The sequence below is a fragment of the Canis lupus genome, chromosome 10, assembly GCF_048164855.1.
Source record: "Canis lupus baileyi chromosome 10, mCanLup2.hap1, whole genome shotgun sequence".
Classification (NCBI taxonomy): domain Eukaryota; kingdom Metazoa; phylum Chordata; class Mammalia; order Carnivora; family Canidae; genus Canis; species Canis lupus.
This window is the reverse complement of record NC_132847.1, coordinates 46,170,993-46,195,767: the sequence shown is the minus strand read 5'-3', so window position 1 is coordinate 46,195,767 and position 24,775 is coordinate 46,170,993. Positions and strand designations below refer to the sequence as shown.

Sequence of the window (24,775 nt, the reverse complement as noted above, 5' to 3'; positions counted from 1 at the left end):
ATTTCCGTGGGAAGAAATTTTGTTTTTAATTATATTTCCCCAACATATGGTAAGGTTTCACAATGTAGAGGGTAGATATGACATGGCAAGTTAAAGATACATAGAAAGTCATGTACATGTTTTTCAATATAAGCATATATATTCTGTACATATATAAAAGGACTAGAAAGACATACACATATTTTTAACAGCTGGTATTACGCATGACTTTCATTTTTATCTTTTGTCTTCAGTAGCTTTCTAGAATTGTATGTAGTATCTCTAAGGCTAGGAAATTACTTTTAAAAAAAATCTGAGATCTTTAAATAGTGTGCTAGAACTAAAATGTAATGATCAAATTAGTAGAGAATAAGTTGTAACTATGTATTTTTTTTTCCTTCCACACACCATGCATGTTTTATAGAGTTGTTAATTTTATAAGTTGTGGAGGAGGACTTGTCTTTAGAACTGAGGAACCAAAGTCAAAGTTGTGGATGAGAAGCATGAGTAAGCCACAAACTAATGGTCTCATCTATTGTTCTAGCATGTAGAAGAGATGTCTTCCATATGCTTTGCTACAGAATAGAATGGAAGACAAAAGGTGTCAGGGAGGAGGCAGAAAGAAAATATCATTCAGCTCTTCACTGTCATGTTCCCTTAACCTCCTGTGGCTTCTCTGTAGTAATGACCACGTTCTAATTTAAAATGTTAGATGCTTAAAACAGGGGAGCGAGATGACTGTGCCAATGACAGCAATGAGTTAAAAGCAGAAAAGAGAACGTGGATCTGGCACAAGAGAAAATCCAGTAGCAATTCTCCACAGGCAGCAAATAATTTGTTTGAGTGCATAATTAATAGATTTGTCAGAAAGTACTTAGATTGTGAAATATTGCGCGTAGCCCTCTTTCCAGATGGATTAAGATGAATGGGTCCTCCAGCAGCGTCTGAAACCTCATTGCTCAGCGGCTAGAGAATTGCTGCATCTAGAGTTGTTTGAGTCTCTGCCTCTGCACTCCTCTTTCTCTTTCCCTGGCTGCAGGGGGAAAATGAATAGAATGCTTCTAATTCCGATATTGAATGGTGTCCTTTACCTAAAGGGCATCCAAGCAGACAAAATTAAATCAGATGCTCAATGGGGAAACTTTCCACTAAGCAGGAATTTAAAATAGGGAAATGTATTAACATGTTGAAAAATGGTTAAATTAAGCCGATCTGTGGATCAGAGGTGTGACTTTTCAGCAACAAGCCACAGAGGTATTTCATGTGCAATTGCCTGCACATTGAGAGGTGACACATGCCTTCTTTACCCTTGGAAATATCCATGTAATACATACCTGGGAGATGCTGATATAAATTGGCTGGTTTAAAATAGTACGTTGAGAATCCAGGTTCTGTTTCTTTCTCAAGTATGATTGATTTGAAGGAATTACCTATCAACAATTTCCATCTGAAAACTCTCCCTTCAGATGCACATGATAGGCCTTAATGAGAGGATGAAGAGGTATGTGAGCCCTGGGAAGTCCACTTCATTATCTTGGGTGCCCATAATAGTTAACAGGAAAGTAAATGAGATTATTCTATTTTGAAATTTTGTTTTATGGTAAAAATTATGCTGTGTTTTAAGGATGATGAGTGATGTTTGGCTCAGCATCACTACAGGGGCCTGATGCCATGCCCTCACATTACTTTTCAGTCCTTTCTCCTGAGCAGGTATTTAGCAGAGCCGAGAAGGTCAAAGCTGCTTATGTTCTCAAGGGGAAGGGATTACAAAACCCGTGGTCATTAGTGGTTTGTACAGATTATTTTTCAGGGGAAGCAACTATGAATGACACTAGTAAGCACTTAATAAATGTTGGTGTTATTTTGTCTCCTAGTTGAAAGCATTGGCCTATCCCTAATAAAACCAAAGCAGTGGAGCCTAACCAGGGCCAGCATTCATTTAATTTTATTCATTCACTCAACATTTATTGAGGGTTCATTTTATTGTTTTTTAAAGATTTATTTATTTGAGAGAGTGCATGAGAGAGAGAGAAGGATGGGGAGGGGCAGAGGCAAAGGGAGAGTCTTAAGCAAACTCCATGCTCAATGCAGAATCTGACGTGGGGTTCAATTCCAAGACCCTGAGGTCACGAGCTGAGCCAAAACCAAGTATCTGCACCACGCAGGCACCTCATTTTGTTTTTTAAAATGAGATTCAAAGATTATATGAACCTGAATCACAAAATCACTTGAGGTATTTTGTTAAAAATGTAGATTTCTATTTTCTATCCTTAAATAAATGCATCAGATTCTTTGATTGATTAGGACTGAGAATCAGCATTTACCAAGTTTGTCTGTGAGTACTTTCATGGATTGAAAGTTTAGAACTGTTGGATATAGGCTGGGTGGACTGTTTTACCCCTTTAGCGTTCCTGAGCCATTGCATCAGAATTTGAACCAGGCAATCTCTGATAAAAGGAAAGGGATTGTGGGATGGTTTTAGGATTTATAGAGACCTTTTAAATTACATATAGTTTGTTGCTTTTTAAAAATTTGTTTATTTCCTCATGCTGTAGTATTTCATGAAATATTGATTGAGAACCTGTCCTGTACCAGATACATGCTAAGTTCTGGGGATATGAAGGAAATAGAGCATAATGTTCCTTCCATCCTCTGCCCTGGAATCTATCTAGTTACAATATCATAAGGCTCAGAAAATGTACCTGTTTCGCAAATCTGACCAGATTCCTGTTTCAAGACTCATGCTTCCTATCCTGTTTGTTTTAAAAAATTCTCTAGACTCTAATTCTGGATTTCTGACTGTCCACTTTCCTGGAAATGGTTATTTCAGGTTCTTCTTCTTCTTCTCTCTCTCTCTCTTTTTTTACTATCTTGGTTGCCCCAGTGTCTCAGAGGTTGGGGAGCTGAGAACTGACAGGAAGAGAGGAAATTATACCATGTGATCAGAAACCTCCATAAAACAAATGCTCACATGAGAAAAAAATTTTTTTTGATCAGAGATATAAAAATACCTTAAGTTATAAGAGTAAGTTTGTATTAAAATTAAAAATAGACACCTGTAATATTTTGAGATTTGTTCAGTGTAAGGAAAGGCATGGAAACTTACTTCCTGTATGATAAATTTGAAATGTTAAATATCACCATTTTCTGTTTTCCCATACTTGGCTGGTTAGAATCTGAAAGAACTCTGGATTTATTCACATGAATATAGCTATGATGCTGAATTCCTGAAAGTCGAGTCAAATAAATTATCTTGACACAAGGGTTTCTGATAGATGAAATGAAAATATTCTGGAAATAGAAGAAGTGTGAGCATTAGATGACCTTTTTAAGTCACTTTGGGAGAAAAATTAAATAGCAAATGAATTCTAATTCTTATCTCTCTCAATATATCACAGCAAACTATATGGAAATATATTCCCATGGTAAGCTAGAGGGAATGGCTTAATGATTTAAAACATCAGGTTTGCAATGATTAGAAACTATGGAACAGTCGGTTTGAATCTCAAAACACTTAGCTTAATCTTCCCTTCTTCCAAAACATGTCAATAGAATATCTAATTCAGGCCGTGTGTGTGTGTGTGTGTGTGTGTGTGTGTGTGTGTGAGAGAGAGAGAGAGACAGAGAGAGAGAGAGAGAGAGAGAGAGTATGTGTGTGTGAGAGACGTGAAGTGATACTGTGAAAGATCAAAACCTAAGGATTTTTATGAAAGTCAAAGTTTCATCACACTGTTTACTTCTAGAAATAATTGGTCTCACAGTCTTCTTTTATGATTTCTGTAAGGCACTTGACAAAATTGGAAAAATTCATTGTTTATTCTCTTCCATTCTGGGAAAGGGAACTTAGACTTTTCTGCATAATGTTGCAGTGTCCATTTTTAATTAACCCCAGGGAATCGTGAGACCATGTAATCAGTCTCAAGGGTTTGCCTGCTGCCTAAGCCCACTGCATGTGATGAAATCATATTTTCTAAGTCTAGGGAAAGAGATGCTGAGAGTGACAGTTCCTCTTAAAAACATCAAGGTTTTGAGAGACCTTGAAAAAAATCAATAGTCATCCAGTGGTATATTAAATGCCTATGGAGCAAATGTAATTTTTGGATAAAACTATTATAAAAAAGTTCTAAAAATATAACTAACACAAGTATAAATTGTATCAAATAAGCATGACTGGGTGCTAGAGAAGATATGGATGCACAGTTATGCTTTCTACCCATCAGAAATCCATTTTCTCCTTTGACATGTTGAGTTTGGTGTTTTATTCAGCACAAAAAAATTCCTAAAATTGAAAAAAAAATCAGACTGTATCATTTTAAGAGCCTAATGTCATGAGGAACACTTATAAAAGTCCTTCCTAGAACTTTAGGCAAACAAGTATCAGTGAAAAGCAGGTAAGAGACACTGATCTGATGTTAGCAAAGCAAACTGCCTAAATTATATAGCTGAAGTGATCTTTAGAAATATAGAGGAAAAAAATGTACTCAGTTTGACCATTTGCAATTTTTGGAGTTTTATTCCCCTCAGAATCTAAATTTTAGCTGCAAAAAGAACCCCTTCTGCCCCAGTGATAATGAATCTCAGCATCTATGCCAGCAGTTAGCAAAGTAGAGGCAGCCTGCATAATGGGATTGAAAGGACTCCAAAATATACTTCTGTTTACTTTTCAAAGAAATGATACCCTTTCTAGCCATATACCCTTTCTAGCCATATCACGATGGCAGCTTCATTTCAGAAGAAATCTTCAGAGGAGAGCCCTAGATATGCTTTCCTTTTAAATAAAATAAATTTTGCTCTAATAAAGTAAAACATTCTCATTAGATAAAAATTAGAAAAAGGTGTATAGAAGTATAAAACAAAACTTTGTAGTTCCTTTACCTAGGAACAACCACAAATAGATTGTGGTGTGCTACTTTTCACCAAAAGGCATATTTATTTATTTATTTTATTTTTAAAGATTTTATTTATTTATTCATGAGAGACAAAGAGAGGCAGAGACATAGGCAGAGGGAGAAGCAGGTTCCCTGTGAGGAGCTTGATGCAGGACTCAATCCCAGGACCCTGGGATCACAACTTGAGCCAAAGGCAGGCATTCAACCACTGAGCCACCCAGGTGCCCCAAAGAATCTTCATTTTTAATATAAACCTTAAAAAATCTGGATTATTGCTAATGTACAAAAGGCCATATATAACGACACAACCGTATGTGTTCACAACTCAGATACCCCACATATGAACAGCCTACTGTAATTGCTTCAGGTACTTCTTTTAAATTTCAAAATTGCCAATCTGTGACCAAAAGCCTGACTGCATGTCACCTCTTTGGCACCTCTGAGATGTAGCCACTACCCTAAGGTTTGTGTGTATAGTTCTACCAGAAACACATGTATCCATGGCTGAACGATATACAGTTCTGATAAGCATGTATTTACACTTGACATAAACATATCTTACATGTGTTTCTGCATTTTTTAAAGTCAGCATTGTTTTCCATATTCATGTTTAATTAGGTGAATGCAGTGCATTCATTAGAAGTATTTTAAAATATTTTACTATATAAATATTACTTGCATTCCTCTATTGATGGAATTCATTTAGGTTGTTTCCTTTATCTTGGTTTTAATATGATGAATGTTTTAATGGACATCATTGTGCAAACTTGCACAGCACTGGCAGTTTTCAATTTTACTTAATAATGCCAAATTGTTCTTAGTAGTAATTATACAAAGTATACTTCCTCCTTCTATAGGAGTCATGGTGCATTTCTATATATTCTAGTTAGCAAATGGTTTTTTTAGATTTTTATTTACTCAGTTTTGGTTATATCAGTGATGTTACCTCAGTATTGTTTTACTTTACATGTCTCAGACTACTGTTGAGGTTAAGTATCTCTTCATACATATAACAGCCATTATTATTTCCTCTTTTCTTGCCTGTTTTTCCATATTCTTGCATTTTTTCCTATAGTATTCAGGCTTTTATATTGATTTCACTGTAAATGTAAGTTAGTTGATTTTATAATTTTATACCTTGCAAATATCATCTCTCAGTCTACTCTTGATGTTTTAAGCTTGACATGGTGTCTTTCTTGGTACATTAAAATAATATAATAAAACCTATATATTTTTTGTACATTAAAATCACATTAATAAAGTTTATAAAATTTAGAATTTATGGTTTGTACCTTTTATGCCTTTTTAAAGAAATTCATCTCTTGTCCCATTGACTAAATTTTCTCCAATGTTTGCTTCCAAGGGATCAAAAGGTATACTTTTTTTTCATACCAGTATATTTTGAACTTACTGTTTTATTTGGTGAGAGATAGAGATTTATATTTGAACATATATATTGACCTTAGCCTACCACCATTTGGTGATTAGACTGTCATTGTACGTATGTTTTTAAGACAATAAATTTCTCTGTAATACAATTCAATAGTCCACTAATGATATCTAATACTTTGTTAACCCTTTCATATGTTCTAGAATTATACCTCTCCCAATCTGCACATTATATTTTTCTCAGAGCATCATTTGGCTTTGTTATAGCTTTCAGATTTCTCTTATTCCTTTTAATAGCTTCAAATAAACTACTTTTATTGTCCCATGGTGTTATATTATTTATTTCACTTTGCTACTTCTATTTCTTGTATTTGCAGACTCTAATTTATAGATTTGTTTGTGTTTTGTTTGTAACCTTTAATGGTAGGCTCAACCTCAGCTGGGGTTGTTTTCTCTCTACGAGTCCTACCATAAGCAATAGATGAATATCTACATGGCTTTTTGTTGTTATTCTCTTCTGCTGGCACTCGAGGTATATCTTTGCTCTTAGACCAGGATTTCCACACTTGCCAGGTTAACTACATTTGACTCCACATACAAGCATGGCAAAGGTTTGAGGATAATACCCTTTTCCTACCTCTACCCACACAGATCCCTGAGCAGTTAGCAAATTTCTCTTTCTTTGGGATTATTCGTAGCTTTTAAATCATTCTCATGGTGGGAATTTTTAGAGTTTTAGCTTCATGAAGGATCCATAGTTTCACTCTTTGATTTGAAGAGACCTACAGCAATGTGTGGGTGTCATGTATCTATGAGAATCAAAGCCTTAGCTCCCTATCCCCAGGGCCTAGTGAGGGGCACTATACCTCTGCATCTATCAGCATCAACTAGATAACATTAGTTTTGGGTTCTCTCTTTATTTTGGCATCTGAGGATTTTCCTTTTACTCTTTCATTAAATTTTAATTTTGACTAAATTCCTTGTTTTTGTTTTTCATATATTTTTATCCAATCTTCCTAAATATTTATAGCAGAGGAAGTGGTCTGCATTAAAATATTCCTTCATTTTCCTGGAAATGCTATTTTTTCCATTCAGTTTTTCCCCAAAGTTGGAATTATATTTTGTATGCAACTTAAGGCCTTGGTTTTCCACTTAATATATATTTTTAAATATTTATAATATTATAATATTTATAATTTGAGAGAGAGAGGGTCAGTGAATGAGTGGGTGGGAAGATCAGAGGGAGAAAATCTTCAAGCAGACTCCCTGCTGAGCATGAATCAGAAGCAGGGCTCCATTTCATGACCCATGAGACCATGACCTGAGCCAAAACAAAGAGTCAGATGCTCAACTGACTGAGCCACCCAGGTGCTCCTCCACTTAATATTATAAGTGGAGGTTTTCCATGCTCCTACAAACTATGAATACAACTTAATTTGTTACCCAGTTATTTCTTTGCATGCATATACCATAAGTTATTAACCATTTTACAATGTGTTGACATGTAAGATTCTAAGATTCTAAGTTATGTACTCCCATAAATAAAGCTACAGTGAAAATTTTTGTGCCTTGATAGATTTTTTTCAAATTATATCCTAAAGATTGAGTTGAGGATGGAAAATTCTAAGCATTTTATAAAAATTTTTAAAAAGTAGTAATGATGGCATGTGTTTCTATGAATATGCTTAAATTGAACCTTTTAAAATCACTAAAATCTCAAGTAACCTGAAGAGGGTAGTCTGGATGAATATACATGATGATGATAACCAGAAGATATAATTAGCTCTACACCATCGTCTCACAACAGGTGGTTATTTCCACCTTGAATACCTCTAGTGACAGTCATTATGCCACCTTTCTTGGCAGCTTGTTCCATTACTTAATTTTCTAATATTACTGTTATAAAGATTTTCATAATATTTAATACAAATTATCTCAAGCCTTCATTTGAGCTATAAATATATAACTGTGCCCTCTCACCCACACATTTAATAATTAACAGTTAATTGGTATCTATGTAAAAAAGCGTAGTTCACAGACAAAAAAAAGATCATGTATTCAAATTTCTTCACATAAAGAAATGAAAGCTTGAAGAAGTAAAACAGAAAATGTAGTCCAGAAATAGTATCAGAGAACCTCAAAGAGAAATAAATTATCTAGCTGCCCAGCTACAGGCCAAAGCTAGCCAAAGATCAATAGTAGTTACAAAACATTAAGTCTTCTGCCTTCAGGGAGGCAACTAAAATCTCTACCAGCAATTAAATAGCCCAAAGCAAGAATGTGAACCAATTGATCAAAGTTATAGGGAGGCAGATTTTGGCTTAGTCTAAGACCAACTTTCTAAAAGTTCGAGCTATCCAAGAATCTAATGAGGTGGTGAATTCCCTAGTATTGAAGAGGCTTCTGCAGAAGTTGGCTTGTTTCTTTTCCAGCATGTAATAGAGGAGATTCTCACATCAGTGGACTTCAAACATTTTTTAGAATCATCTTTTTTTTTTTTTTCCAGACAAAAACTTACAGTGGAAACTCATTATATATGGCAGAGCTGCTCTAGTTGAAGGATGATCTGATCTTGTGAATATGGCTACCTTCTTACATACCCCAAGTGGACTCTGAGGCAACGTAGAACACACTTTAAAAATCCTCTGATACAGAGAATTAACCCACATGTTCTCCAGAGTTTCTCTATGAGCTGAGATACCATGAAAGTCTTTCTCGTGTGTGTGTACATGTGTAAGTGTTCTGGAGCGGAGTGAGGGAACTGTTTGGTGGAAACCCTGTAATATTTTAGAAGTTGTAATCTGTACTCTGAGTCATAATCTGTATCATCTAGGATTTGTGATTCTAGGTATTGACTCAAAATAATGAGACCAATGGCATAAGCTTTATTCCTGTTCATATTCTCAGCACCCTAGCCCTGATAAGAAGGATTTAAAGATAATTATTATAGTGACTTGATTTTTGGCAGAAAATTCATGTACATAATATAAAAGTCAATATATAGATGGTTATAAATAAAAGATAATTCTGTATCCAACCCTGTTCTAAGCCATGTAGTTTTCTCCCAAAGTCAACCGCTGTTATCAAGTTTTTTTTTTTTTTTTTAATGGATACTTATATGGATATTCTGTGTTTTGGAAAACATATTTTCTTATTTTCACATCATTAGTATAAATATGTTATTTTGTCCTAGAGTTATGAAAATAATATTCCTTACTGAATTGTCACTGAGGACAACATGATCTCAACAACATCTCTGTAGTTGGTACATTATATAGAAACATGAGATCCTGAATGTTTGAAATAGTAATTGTTAAATCAGCTTCAGAGCAAAGCCCCCAGATGATCCAGGGTGGACATGTAGAATGAACAATAAAGCATTGTTTTTGGAATCAATTGAGATTTGGGAGTTATTAATTATAGCATAACCTAGCATGTCCTGACCATGTCTCTAAAATCACCCTACACCAGAAGGAATTTAAAATTAAAATCACAAATTGTTAAAACTTTTCAATGAATTTATTTCAATAAAGCTTCCCAATGAGTGGAAAGAAAAAGAAAGATAAGACGTCCTTCTTCATTCCATCAACTGAAAATACAATATACTGGCTTATAGAATTTTAATGTGATCTCCGATTAATAATAAATAGTGGGCAAAGTAAATATTATTTTCCCTGAATGGATTGTATCAAAAATTGTACCAAGAATGATAATTTTCTTGACTTGGTTTTGGGTTTAACCATCTCAAGTCTCAAATTTTAAAGAAACAGGCTGCTAACATTCTCTAATAAGAACTAAATAGGGGATCCCTGGGTGGCGCAGCAGTTTGGCACCTGCCTTTGGCCCAGGGCGCGATCCTGGAGACCCGGGATTGAATCCCACGTCGGGCTCCCGATGCATGAAGCCTGCTTCTCCCTCTGCCTGTGTCTCTGCCTCTCTCTCTCTCTCTCTCTCTCTCTCTGTGTGTGACTATCATAAATAAATTAAAAAAAAAAAAAGAACTAAATAAGCATTCCTACATTTCTTTTGCATTTTGGGGATTTTATAAAGGCTTTTTGCTATGACTATATTGAGACTATTTTGAAGAGGATATTGAAGTTTGCTCATATCGTGAAGTTTCTCTCTGCTCATTTCAGTTGAAGTCTTCGGTTATCTATTCTTCAGGACTCAGTCTAGTTACACTTAGGTATTGGCTCCTTCAGAGAAAATGGATAAATACCAGGATAGGGTAATTCCTTAGTCTTAGTTCCTAAAGTCTCTTCTCTTTACAAGTGTCTCTCTTCTGTTCTTCCAAATGTTTCTGTTTCTTTCTTTATTATCTAATCTATTCTGATGTTTTCATTTATTTATACCATAAATTTCTGAAATATATACCTTCAAGTAGTTAAAGCTTGTATACTGCAATTTCTCCCTCACTTCCCACAACCAGACTTTGATTGAAGGTGCCACTTCCATAAAATCTCAGAAGATACTATATTTGGTATCCCTTTGTTGGTCATTTCTTGAAACCTAGCATATGTCAGAGGATGATATGCAAAAACGTGTTGGGCTAAAAACAAAAAGCAAGAATTTGGGATAGCAAAGACATTCAATATAAGCTAGCTTAAAAAGATAATAATGAAGCAGATTCCCAAAGAAAGATGAAGGGAGAGAGAGAGCAGGAAGAGAAAATGAAGGAGGGATTAGGGAAAACACGAAACAAGAAAAATGAGAGAGAAGACAGATGTTTGTTTCCATTGGATGGAGAGAAAGGGGAAAGATTGAGGAGAAAGCCAGGAAATGGACCTTTGTTTAATCAGACATTTGGTACCTGTGGTGGGGGTTAAAGGATTCTCTGAGAAGGGCCTAAAGGATACGTATGACTAATTTTGCGTGCCATGTATTTCTGTCTGCGTTAGCTATATGGCTGAGATACCTGAAATATTTCCTTTTTTAGAAAAGATTTTATTTACTTCACAGAGAGAGAGCACAACAAGCAGGGCAGGTGGGAAAGGGAGAAGCAGACTCCCCATGGAGCAGGGAGTCCCATGCAGGGCTCGATTCCAGGACCCCAGGGTCATGACCTGAGCCAAAGGTAGACACTTAACTGACTGAGCCACCCAAGATACCTGAAATATTTCTGTAACTCAGTGATTCCTTCCCTTATAACGGGTTGAAATTTTTAGTACCTTTAATTACTTAGGCAAAAAAAGTACAAAAAAGGAGTATACTGTCAAATAAGACCTCTTGATGAAGAAATAAGAGCCATGACTGGAGAAGACACCCACAGGGTAGTGAGTGATAATCAGCAGGTGCTTTGGCACCACATGAACTTTGCAGTGCCAGAAACTCGCAGGATGTTGTGAGGATTAAACAGAACCTCAAATGTGACTGCTGCTTGCACTGTGCCTGGCTCATGTAAGGGAAATTGTCTTTCCCAAAGAGGCCAGTCATCATGGTAAGCCAGGAAAGCAGTATAGGACAACAGTGACTCCTTAGTATCCATCACATAATAAGACACTCAGGGCTATAAGACATTCCTGCATCTGGAGCGTTTGGGGAAAGAGCTACAGTTATAGTGCAGCAAAGGGCTGAAACTGATATTTTTGTGAAGTCTACCACATGCTACTTGGCATTTGAGTCCTCAAACTTTCTATCTTTTTTAAAAATTGAGGTGTAATTGACATATGATATATACAACATAGTAAGTCGACAATTACATACAGTACAGAATGCTCACAAGCATAGTTACCATCTGCCACCATACAAAATTATTAAAATATTATGGACTATATTCCCCATGCTGCACTTTTAATCATTTTATGTGAAATTATAACAGTGACAAAATTGTCAAAAGAGGCAACATTTTATCCCATCTATTTCCTAAGTTACTATTAGGAAGTTACATTTCCATCCAAAAGTTTACGACTTAAAATACTTTATAAGCTCCCAAGAAATTCTGAAAATTTCCAACAAATATGCAATGGGAATGGCCACTGGGTTTATATAAACCTACTTCTTTCAGAAAAATGTTTTTTATGGAGATAGCTTTTTTTTTTTAATACCAAGCTTTATTTCTAATCATCAAAAATTTGCAAGAATTGTTGTTTGAATAGAAATTGTCTACCTTGAACATTTCCACACAATTTTCAGAAAAACATACAAAAACATTGGCCTACCGCACCAAGATGCCTCGTAACAGCAGCCTGCATCCAAGTGCTCCATGCTCACCTGAGTATCCAATGCAGGGCTTTGCTGCAGTTTATATCTATGCAGTTTCTTATGTGCTGTAAGTCCATAGTTTTGGAGATTATTAGATCTGAAAGAGACTTTAGAGAGGATTTATTCTAACCAAAACACCCAGGAAATAGACTCAGAGAGAACTTCCTTGCCCAAGGTTAGGCAGCTAGTTAATGGTGGAACAAAATGAACTACACTGTATTAGCATATAAATTTGTAACATTTTCTTACCTTCAGAAGTGAAAATACAAAAAAGGAGAGGGAGGATTTTTCAAACTGCAATTCTCATGAAGTCATTTGTTTACTGACATAGTCAATTACTGCCACTGTATTTCCATTTTGAGGTTTTGAGGGAGAGGTGAGGATTCAGTGACTTGGGAAGCAAACGCATACAATCAGAATGCAACATGTGTCCACAGGGCACTGATGATTCAGGGGGGCCTTCTTCTGAGGGTATCTGAACAGTCTTGGGCTGACAGGAATCCATTAAAATGGAATCAAACATTCAAGTCAGGATGTGTGAATATCTGAATACCCAAACACGGTGAAGGGATCCCACTACATGTTTCCTTTAGATTATATGTTTCTCTAGTAAATTTAAAATTGAATGTGTTGGTTTTTTTTTAATACTTATCCCCATTTTTAGAAATAGCATTGTGTTTAAAATGCCACTCATTTTGTGAGTATACATTGCCTTGAGCATATAATTGTAGTGGAAGGAGCACAAGGCTTAGAGTCAAGCAAGATCCTTAGGTCCCAACCAGGGGTATCCATTCACTAGCTTTGTAACACAGGGCAAATCACCTTACTTCATGGGCACCTCAGCTCTCCCTTTAAAGTCAGCATGGGGTATGAGGCATAGTTCTGAGATTATAAAGGAAAGAAAACAAACTTATATACAAAAAAAAAAAAAAAAAAAGAAAGGAAATTTGTTCATTTGCCATGCAACTAAACCCCAGGGATAATACAGACTTTCGACAAAGTAGAACACAGGAGCACTTTCTCAGGAATGTATTTTTAGCAACTTCAGGTTCAATTTCATCTTCTTAGTAATCCTAATAAATGAAGCTAACTCTAATCTGAAAACGCTGAACTGAGTTTTTGGAGCTTTGTTGGATCTGCCTTGAGTCATACACTTTTCCTGACCAGTTACTGTGGCCAGAGAGACTGAATGAAATAGACTAATTGATCAGTTATTTTCAGGACTATAGCCAGTAATAGGGCTGATTCCTCCAAATTACAGACTGTAAGAGGAATCGTGGTACCTGAAGTCTGATCAGGGATCCAACAAGGAGAAGAGAGATGCTGGGAAAGCAAAGGAACAGATTTCTATCACAAACAACTAATGGTTTTCTTAAAGGGCCTTCAAATTTTATTTTCAGTGGACTAGCATTAAAAGATATGTTTTTATTTTTTTTATTTTTTATTTTTTAAAAGATATGTTTTTAAAAATCTGATACATAAAGCCTATCGAAGCAGAGCTATTCTTTTTAAAGTTGGAGAATCTGCCAAACAGGTCTTCCTTCCTTTCCCCTGGTAGCCTTTGAGTGACTCGTGTAGAACTTAGAGGAAGACTATTTGAAAGCCACCAGACTAGATAGTCTCTTAGGGCACATCTAAACAGAGCATTCTATAATGTCTCTTCTGGACTAGGTCATAAGCTCCCTGTGGCACAGAGCACTAAGTCTTTGCCCTGTAGCTCTCAGCTCTTGTTCTCTGGTCTGAACCTGCACTCATAAAAGTACTAGTTGTTCTGAGGAGTTTACACTCCTTTTTATACAATATCCTGCCCTAAGTACCTTTCCCAGTCTACTCTGCTCATCTTTGCCACCCAAATTGCTCATAGGCTGTGAGATAGATGGGATTGGCTCCCCTCCAATCCCCTACCACCCCTCCCCACCCCCCCACCCCCCACCCCCCCATCCTCCTCACACCCCCCCCACCCCCCCACCCCCCCACCCCCCCCCCCGCCCACTCAACAGGCACAAATTGCTCCTTGCTAAAAATGTTAAGTGCTACTTCCCAGGCTGCTCTACAGAGTTGAGTTTTTTGTTTTGTATTTTTGTAAGTGGTAAAGACATTAAATCTCTTCCTAGTTGCTCCATTCCATTTTAGGACAATGTGGACTGAAGACTAGGGAGAGGTTTAGTCCTATCTGGCCCTTGAGACAGCAAGGAAAGTCACCTACCTAAGCATTAAACCGCCTTGTGAAGGGCTCTCTGCAAATCCACACCAAACTTGGGTAGTAGTTTCCTCTTCCCATCCCATAATTTAGACTTAGTACTACAGTTGCTTCTAATAACGCCCATTTTTAATAGCATTGCTGGTCTTGATTTTTTTCTAAAACTTTTGAGATATTTTAATGCTTAACCAATATGAACTATTTGTTCTCAATATTCTAGTAAGTAAGGCTCTGCTTTAGTTCTGTATGAGCTATAAGCTGTAAACATTTCACACTGCAATGCATTGGGAAAAACAAAAGAGGAGTGGGGTGCCTCAGTGGCTCAGTCGATTAAGTGTCCACCTTCGGCTTAGGTCGTGATCCTGGGGTGCTGGGATTAAGTACCATGTGAGGCTCTGTACTCAGCCAGGAGCCTACCTTTCCCTCTCCTGCTGCCCCTCCCCACTCATTCCCTTTCTCTCCTTCTCTTTCTTTCTCTCTCTTTTTCTCTCTCAAATAAATAAATAAAAAACTTAAAAAAAAAGTGCATCCAGGTAACTCTCATGATAATATTTGTTTTCTGTTTCCAGAATTCCACATACAAGCACCCACATTTATGTATTATTATGCATTCCAATACAGCATTAAAAAAATCACATTGTTATTCTTTTGAGTCTGAAGATGAGGCAGTCTAACAATTGTGAGAGGAAACGGATTTTGCTTATATAACAAAATGGCCCTTCCTTCAGATATGCTCTCAGAAACACAACTATGGCCTCTCTGTGTGATGCTATGTGCCATGTATGCTAGATGCATACGTACTGCATATTGAGAAGAAAAACATGTTTTGTTTGTCTGTCTTAACCTTAAAAAGCTCATAGTCTAGTAGCAGAGCAAAAAAGAGCTATTTCTGGATATGTTTTTCTGGTTTTGTATGTCTCTGCAATGGAGTTGAGCTTCAGAATTCTGTTTTCATTCATTGAGAAAAGCTTGAAGAAGCATATTAATAGGAACGTGTTTCTGGGCAAGGTGCTAACTGTAGAGATGGTTTTGAAATCATGGTGTCCTTAGTGGCAATTCCCTAAGGAATGTTTTCAGAATTCTGTGACACAAATGAACTTTGTTTCTCCTTTGCAAGGGAAATATTTTCTTCTTACTTTCAGTGAGAAACATGCAACAGATACTTTCTTTTTCCAGTTAGCTGTCTGGATGCTCAAACCCAAATTCTGCTTAATAGCTATTTAGCATTAGTTTGACTATTCATAATTTGTTACTTTTTGTCTACCTGGATTTCTCTGCTCCTGGATTTTTACATACGTTTATTTTTTATAGTGTTGAGTGTATCCCTTGTGAGCCAATTTAAATACTTTGCAAAATCAGGAGGTTTACCTACAAGGAAATACAAATGTATTAGATTGTGTCTTCTTTATTTATTTATTTATTTATTTATTTATTTATTTATTTATTTATTTTGGTCTTCATTATTTAACACTTACTCAAATACTTGTATCAGGAGTATTCTGCTTTGTGTGAATCCTTTCTGTTTGAAAGGATATAATGAAGTCACATTTTAGGTCAGATTAAGGTTCAAATCAATGCCTAAGGCAAGAGGGTTATCCTTGAAAATCCCTCAGGGAGATAGCACTTTAGAAACAAAACTGGCAGTTCTCCACAATACAACAGTTAGACTTGCCTCCAGAATTAAACACATAGCTACTTCTTTGATCAAACATCATGTAAAGTAGTTGGTTTGTGTTACCTACCATGTTGTGACTGCGCATATAATCTTTAAACCTTTGAATAACATTTACCAGGTGAAGTGGTCAGTCAGTTAAGAGGCAGATGTGCATCTCACATTTTATTCTCACTCCAGGATATTCACAATTTACGATTTGTCCTCCTCACTTGTTCTTTGCTTACATTTTCCCCCATTTCAGTTATTCACTGCTGTGGAATAAATGCTGTGTAATTGTCCAAATTAAAGGGTAGGGAAACTCAATTTCAGCTCTCAGCTTGAAGAGTGTCAAGAATTTGTCATCACCCTCAATCTATCACACTCCTCTTTGTTGTTCTCCTACCTCCTTCCTTCTCTCTATTCCCAGAGAGGTTTAAAATATTTATTTTGCTAATAATTTTCTTGAAGTTTGAGAAGGATTTTGCTAGGCCAGTTGGCAATTTCTATATTATATCTAGAATTCTTTATAAACAAATCCAAACATTCAATAGGCAAACTGTTTTCCAGGCCAGTGCTGGCAAGCAGGTTGCCAAGTTTTTGCCACTACATGACAATTCCCTTTTCTTCTGGAATCTGATAATATTTTTCTCCTTTCCTTCAAGCCTCCACCAGTCAACTCCTCAAAGTCCTGTTAGTTTTTTCCTGGTGCCTATTCCAAAGCCGAGGCTATATGTTTTAGGTTTTTATTACGTAGCTTACTTTCAGTACTTGGGAGTGTGCCACTTAATTATGACTGTGTAATGAATTACTCCCAAACTTAGTGGCTTGAAGCAACTTTATTTTGTTCACAAGTCTGTGGATCAGTAATTCTAGAATGGGTTAGGTAGGTCATCTCACATCCACAGGGTGTGAGGCTTGAGATGACCTCTTCACTCATGACCTTTTGCTTCATTTGAGGTGTCTAGCTTTGAATTCTGGCCATGCACTGGAAAGTCACCTAGGACTGTTGGTGAGTATCCATGTGTAGTGTCTCCACATGGCTTGTGATTCTCACAGTATGGATGGAATGTTTGTTCTCTGACAAAGCATCCTAAGACCAAGTGTATTTGTTTCCTAGGGCTGATAGAACAAATTCCCACAAACTGAACAACTTAAAACAATAGAAATTTATTCTCTCATAGCTCTGGAGGCTAGATGTCCAAAATCAAAGTGTCAGTAGGGCCATTTCTCCCTTCTTCCAGGGAAGAATCCTTCCTTGCCTTTTTCTAACTTCTGGTGGCTGCCAGCAATCCTTGTCATTCCTTGGCTTGCAGTTCTGATGTAGGAAAGATGTTAGGGTTCAATGCCAACAGCTAAGAAAGAATTCTTGAGACGTCTTTGGCACAAAAAGATGATTTTATTAAAGGACAGGGATAGGACCCCGGATCAGAAGGAGCTGTACTGGTGTCATGAGGAGTGGCTCATTATATATTTTCAAGTTGGGAGGGGGTTAGGAATAGCTTAAGTCTCTAAGGAATTTTGGAAGCAATGTTCTAGGACCCTGAGGGGGCTAGCTATTGTTAGGAGGAGGTCATTTATGACTGTGTAATAAAATCTTAGTCACAAGACCCTTCAGGTGTGTATCAGTGGATCATACGCTTGGAGGATGATTGCCAACACTTGGGATCTCCTTTATCCTTTAGAGATAAAGGAATTTTGTATGTTAAAGTAGACTTACAGAGTCCTGAGGCTAAGATTGCCATTTGCCCTTAGCAAATAATTAACATCAAGACAGCCAAGTTCTTAAAGGAATGTCACTTTTAAGAACTTGCCAATGGACTGGACGTAGTAAGGAAATTTAATAACTTTCTACTGCTTTTGTTTCCCACATCAGCTCCATCAATCCAATTCCCATCTTTGTCTTCACTTGGCCATCTTTCCTCTGTATGTGTCTCAGTGTCTTCTAATATCTTTTTCTCTATAAGGATATCAGTCATCTGAATTTAGGGTCCACACTAATCCAGTATAACATCAATTTAATCCCCACTGCAGACCCTATTTTCAAATAATGACACATTCACAAGTACTAGGAGTTAAGACTTCAATAAATTTTGGGGGGAATACAATTCAATTCATAACATCAAATGTTCCCAAAGGTCTGGGATGAAGCTCTAAGACTTAAAAGTATAGTTCCCTACCCTCAGAAGTCCTAGAAAGTCACTTCTGTTGCATTGTGTTGATCAAGAAAGTTACTACTGCCAGTTCAGATTTAAGGGTAGGAAAATTAGACTTCACATCTGAGTGGGAGGAGGGTGTCAAGGATTTGCCAGCATCTTTAATCCTTCATACTCCCCTTTACCTACCCTCCTTCCTTCCCTTTCTCTATCCTGTTCTCCCTCTTGTGTATACTTTAAGTATATATATATATATATATAATTTTTTTTCAGGGAAGAGAGGAAAAAATAAGATGAAATCAGAGAGGAAGACAAACCATAAGAAACTCCTAATCATAGGAAACAAACTGAGGGTTGGTGGAGGGGAGGGGGTGGGGGGACGGGGTAACTGGGTGATGGGCATTAAGGATGGCACATGATGTAATGAACACTGGGTGTTAAATAAGACTGATGAATCACTGACCTCTACCTTTGAAACCAATAATTATATGTATAGCATATAATTAACATTATATGTCAATTGAATTTAAGTAAAATTTAAAAATAAATAAATAAATAAATAGACTTACTATGTAACTCCATTAAATGACTGACATTTAAGAACATTTGGAGAAAAAGAACTTTTTGTTTTATAGTAGCTTCTATGATTTTTGGTCACAAGTTTTCCTCAGAGATTGTGGGGTATATTCTTGTGGGGAGTAGAGGGTAGGAAGGGGAGGGGTAAGTGAGATAGGGAGGGGGAGCTTTGTGTAGTGAAAGCATTGAAATGAATTGCTTGTGCTGCATTCTTCTGCAGACCCCCATGATCAATGCAACATTTTCTCACAAGATACCAAGAACAAATGCTCTTTGTATTCTTAGAAGATTATCTGCTCCTTACTCAGAATAGGCCAGAAATCAGGTAAAAGCTGAATTGTTTTTAGAGCTCCCATTTAAGAGCTCATGGAACAGATACACAGAGAGGGACAGGAATTTGTTCAGCCTCTCAAAGGGAGGCTATCATGAAAGAACTGAGAGGCTGCATCCGTCTTGTGATATCTCTGCTTTGTTAGTGTTTTGGGGGTTCTAAAATGTTAATGGGTAATGATTCCATTTCTGGCACTTGGCTGCCACATCAGGATTACTTTCTCCAGGAAACACAGATATAGGCATTTTGAGTAAAAAAAAAAAAAAAAAAAAAATTGTTTTTCTCTATGACAGTACCTCTTATCACTGTTCAGAGTAGTTGTATGAAAGTTGTATTATTTTTCAAAAATATTTATTGTCTTCCCTACTAGGATGCTCTTTACCTGGCCCACCCCCATTCAGCACCTCCCTCCTGGAGGAATATACTTCTCTAACCACTCACTTCATACTTGGTCACCTGTCTTGCTTTGACCATGGAAACTGAATGGAAGGAATCTATATCCCTTTTGAGCAGAAACTTTAAACACCATTTTTTGGTTCTGTTATCATCTTGCAGAGACTAGCATGTCCCTCACAGGTCTTTATCCTTAACCTGCATTCTGGGATGATAGGGCAAAGCCCATGCCACAACACGTCATGGACCAGAAACAAACTTCTGACTAAGCCACTAAAAATTGCATATTCCTTGTGCCTGCAGCATAACTCAAAATGACTCATGACTTGGATATGAGAGTAAGAAACTTTCCAGGGGAAATGGTGTGTACCTTTTAAAAATGAGTCTTGGGGCACCTGGGTGGCTCAGTCAGTTGAGGATTTGACTTTTTATTTCAATTGGGGTCATAGGATTGAGCCTTGTGTAGGGTTCTGCCTTTAGTGAGAAATCTGCTTGTCCCTCTCCCTCTACTCCTCCTTCTGTGTGTGTACTCTCCCTCTCTCTCTCTCTCTCTCTCTCTCTAGATAGATAGATAGATAGATAGGTAAAATCTTTTAAAAAAAGATAAAAGGAGTCTTTCCACCTCAGTATGGCTGGAAATATATGTGGATCTGTAGATTTTTATGTTTTATGTTCTGGGTCTTTGAGTGAAGTAGTATCATTCAGCGAATAAATTATTGGGGTCTTCAATTGATGTCCACCTTCTATCTGTGTGACCTTGGGGAAATTGCTAAACTCCTTAAGCTTCTGGTCATCTCATCTAGAAAATGGAGACAATGACACATATCTCATGGGATTATTGAGAGAATTCAATTAGTTAAAGCAGTAGTTCTTCACAGGGGTGATTTTGCCATCCAGGAGACATATGGCAATGCCTGGAGGCATTTTGATTGCCATGCTGGGCAGGGAGGGCTGTAGAGGCAGGGATGCTGCAAGATGTCCTACAATGCAGAGGACAGCCCCCTACAGCAAACAATTTTCTAGTCTTAAATGTCAAGAGTGCTGCAATTGAGAAACCCTGAACTAAAATAAAGTTCTTCTTTGACACAGTTCTTGGCACACAGTAGGGAGAAATGAATGTCTGTCATGTACGATGTCATTGAATAGGCTTAAACAAAAATCTGGAAATACTGTGCTATTATTTGTTTATAAATCAATACCAGTTTTGCAAGTTTACTACAAAGATTTTTGTTCAACTATAAATATATAACTAGAGAAAAATCATTGCTCTTTCAGATGATTTGGCAGTGACATTCTGTAAATCCCACTGTGGTTATATCAGTAGTAAAATAGAAGAGGCTAGAAATTCTCTGAAGTTTCATACAATTTTTTATGACATGCTTCAATTTCTGGTAATTATTGTCAGTATACAATGTACATTAAACAGGGTTTATAAAACCATATGCATTTAAAATGTTGTATAAATATGTAATGCATAAAAGTAAACTGCCTGAATAATAAATATATTTACCCAAAGAGTAAATAAAATAGCTCGTAAGAAGCTGTTCCAATTATTCAGGTAAACACTACCTTCTATGCTTGACTTTCTTTCATTGCTTTGAGTCATGAGAATAAAATCCAGAAATACTGTCTCGCAGTGAAATAGGGAAATGATAGCATCTAAAGCATCCCGAAAATCTAATATAAAGTGTCACTGTCCCAAATCTTTGCTTTTGTCAGTGTTCAAGGGCACTTCAGAATTGCTTTAGGAGTCTACTCTTCCTAACAAGAACTTTTACTGTAGCTCATAATTAAAGCCAGGAATGAATTGTAGGGAAAGTTATTGGTCTTGGAGGAAAGACTGGCAGGTATCTGGCTTGTCATGTTGGGGACTAAGGATTTGGTAACCTTAGAACACACATTTTCTAGGTATGAATTCACTCATCTCTAAGATGAGTGTATTGAGTTACAGATTCCCTACATTTCTTTCCAGCTTATAAATTGGATGAAATCATATCTCCATATGGTTCATTTTACATATATTATAACCTTTCAGGTTGATAGGAACATTGCTTTTGTTTTGAATGTCATTCATGTGGTCGCAAACCTGACTAAAGAGTCTTAAATCATCGCTGATTTACTGCTTTGTCCTATTGTTTTGCTTCTAGGCTAGAGCAGAGTTTTTCTTTTACTTCTTTCTTATTTTTTAATTTAAAAATCTAGCAAGAGGCTAGTTTCTAGCATGGGAGAATAAGAAAACATCCTAGAATCTCCTCCTAGAAATATTTTAAGTAGCTACTACTACTACTACTACTACTATCATCTGTCATATTCTGGTATGGTACTATATGCTACACTCTGCAATATTTCACATACATTAACTCAGTTACTTGTGACAGTAACTCTGATATGGAGACATTATTAACCATTTTTCATGTGAGCAAATTGAGACTTAACATTCAAAGCCACATAGCATGTGTGGTTCTAGCCAAGGCTGTCAAGCCAATGCATGATATTAACAACCACACCTTATAGCTAAAATGTCATTACTTGACCAAACCCTTCACTGAAGATAATAACAACATGGACCTCTTGGAAACTGAGGGCACACTTATCTTTGCTGGTTATGTAGTTTACATTTGCTGCTCTGTGGGGGTGCTTCTTGTTCTGTCCATGGATCTTCTCGTGGGTATCACTCATTACCAGCTCAATCTTAAGTCTCCCTTTCTCTCAAGCCAGCTGAGTGGCAGTGAAGGAGAAGCCATACTCTGGGCCTGAAGATAATGGCAGGACAGGAAGTTGATGAAACACTACAGGCAGGTAAAATAAGCAGTGGTGCCCTTCATCTTTTTCTCCTGTGTACCAAATGGGTTCCGCATGGATTTGAGTAATTTAAGTTGGATTAGGAAAATGTAGCTGTAGCTACATAGAAAATGTAGCTGTTCACTGCTCATGTCTTTGGAAATCCTCTTCCTCTAGATGGGAAATAGTTTTTTGAGTGTTTTGTATTCTTTGTTTTTGTTTTATGTCTTGTTTTTACTATCTTTATGAAAATTAAGACTCCAGAAAGCATCATTGTTGACTTTAAGTGCCAAGGCCTTAATCCCATTCAGGAAGGTGGACCCAAATATAAGAATGCATATCTTTTCAAGTTTATAAAAATCTATACCAATATCAACTTGTTCTTAGGGAAAAAAAAGTTTTTCACTTCTGTTAGTTATTTAACATTAAAAATCTCACGGGATCCCTGGGTGGCGCAGCGGTTTGGCGCGGGCCTTTGGCCCAGGGCGCGATCCTGGAGACAGGGGATCGAATCCCACGTCGGGCTCCCGGTGCATGGAGCCTGCTTCTCCCTCTGCCTATGTCTCTGCCTCTCTCTCTCTCTCTCTGTGACTATCATAAAAAAAAAAAAAATCTCTAAATAAAATCCCCCAGAGCACAAATAGTATATTACAGGGGTTTTCTACTTCTGTCTTTTTAGACTTTGTACTCTGTACACCTTTTCATGTATTATGTTTAATCAGCATAACAACTTTCTGGGTTAAGTGCTCTTATTATCATTTTTTTTACAGTTGAGAAGACTGAAGCTCAGAGAAGTTAATAACTTGTTCCAGGATCCACAGCTAAGAGATAGAAAGGACTCAAGTCCAAGCTTTATGGCCATAATGTCCATGCCCCTAATCATGATACTACTTTACTGGGGAGAAAGAAATCAGATTCAGCACTCACTCAAATTCTTCTAGTTTTAATGTCTTGCTGAGAAGATATTGGCTACTTACACTTTGGTAAATTTTTTCAGACTTCAAATCTGAGAAGCTTATAGAAAATTACTTCAAGAATTTGACCATTGTAAATCTATATATGCTTGTAACAATTGGATTCATAAAAGTGATTTATACTTTTCATACAGGGTTCTCCATGACTTCCATGAACTCTTTTCTGCAATTAGAATAGAACAGGTAGACTGTGCTTATTACACTAATAAAAGATGAATCAAGTTTTTATCGGCTAGTTTGGAGCTAGAACGGACTATAATCCTGGCACAGTCAATTTAGATATCATCAGAACTCCTATTTGTGTGCACTTTGCTCTTACCTATTTTCTTAAATTGCATTGAGAAAGAATTAGTTACACAATGCTTAAAAAATACCAAAAGTGAAAAAAGAAATCAACTAGCAATAGTGCTGAAATCTCATGGGGGCAAAATGGAATCTATTTACTTGGCAGTAGTTTGGCTGATTAAATTTTATAATTTGTATCCCTTTCTGTTACTGAATTTAAAGCTGAGTTCTTGAATTTTTTTCTATTATAATGTCTGCATTTACCTCTTTATATAATTAATATAAAATGTTTTCTTTTGGTTTCCTTTATTTAATGTAGCAAAATCCTTTGGGATATTGTTTTATCTTTCAAAAGCAGAAAATTTTCTGTTGAATCTTAGTAAATCCTGATTTACATCCATTCCTATGAAAAAAGGAGAATCTACCAAAGCAGCAATTCAGTTTGTAAACCTGGAGAACATTTTATTTTATTTTTTCCTATCCATTCCTTTAAACTCAATTTTGCTATTTCCTTTCTTTCCTATCATCCTTGGAATTATCATGTCCCTGAAATTTTCACAGAGGAAGAAGATAAGGAGGGTAGGGAGAGGGAGAGGAAAGAATTTCCTTAGGATTTTTTCCCCTAAAATTTAACTTTGAGACATGATCTGAACAGAGCTACAGGCAGGGGGAGCCTTAAAGTATAAAGTCTGTCTTATTATGAAATATTCTATTAAGGCCTACTCTGAGCAAAATTTGTTAGGACTGAAAATATGTCTTTGAGATTCTCAGCATCTTCTCTGCTCCACACTGACTTCTATCTGCCGTCTTCTTTTCTCCAGCACCCCTACATACCTTGACAGCTTCTCAGAATCCATCCACAGTCTTACTCATGCTTCATAGGGGACCCACTTTTAGGAAATGATGTCACCTTCCATATTTAGTCTTTTAAGCCACTAGTGAACAGATTCTGGATCCAGGTATTATGATG

The 24,775-nt window shown here is 36.7% G+C and overlaps 1 long non-coding RNA gene across 4 annotated transcripts; it reads right to left on the bottom strand.

Annotated features, from left to right (window-relative positions):
• LOC140641543 (uncharacterized) lies at positions 1–24,775 on the bottom strand. Of its 4 annotated transcripts, XR_012038102.1 has the most exons (6): positions 24,640–24,775; positions 12,468–12,565; positions 10,632–10,806; positions 3,086–3,270; positions 1,314–1,460; positions 1–1,070 (listed from the first exon to the last, which is right to left on the bottom strand). It is a non-coding gene; the product is annotated as an uncharacterized lncRNA (long non-coding RNA). The 4 variants fall into 4 exon arrangements; XR_012038099.1 differs by lacking the exon at positions 10,632–10,806; XR_012038100.1 differs by lacking the exon at positions 10,632–10,806 and having other exon boundaries at positions 1–1,012.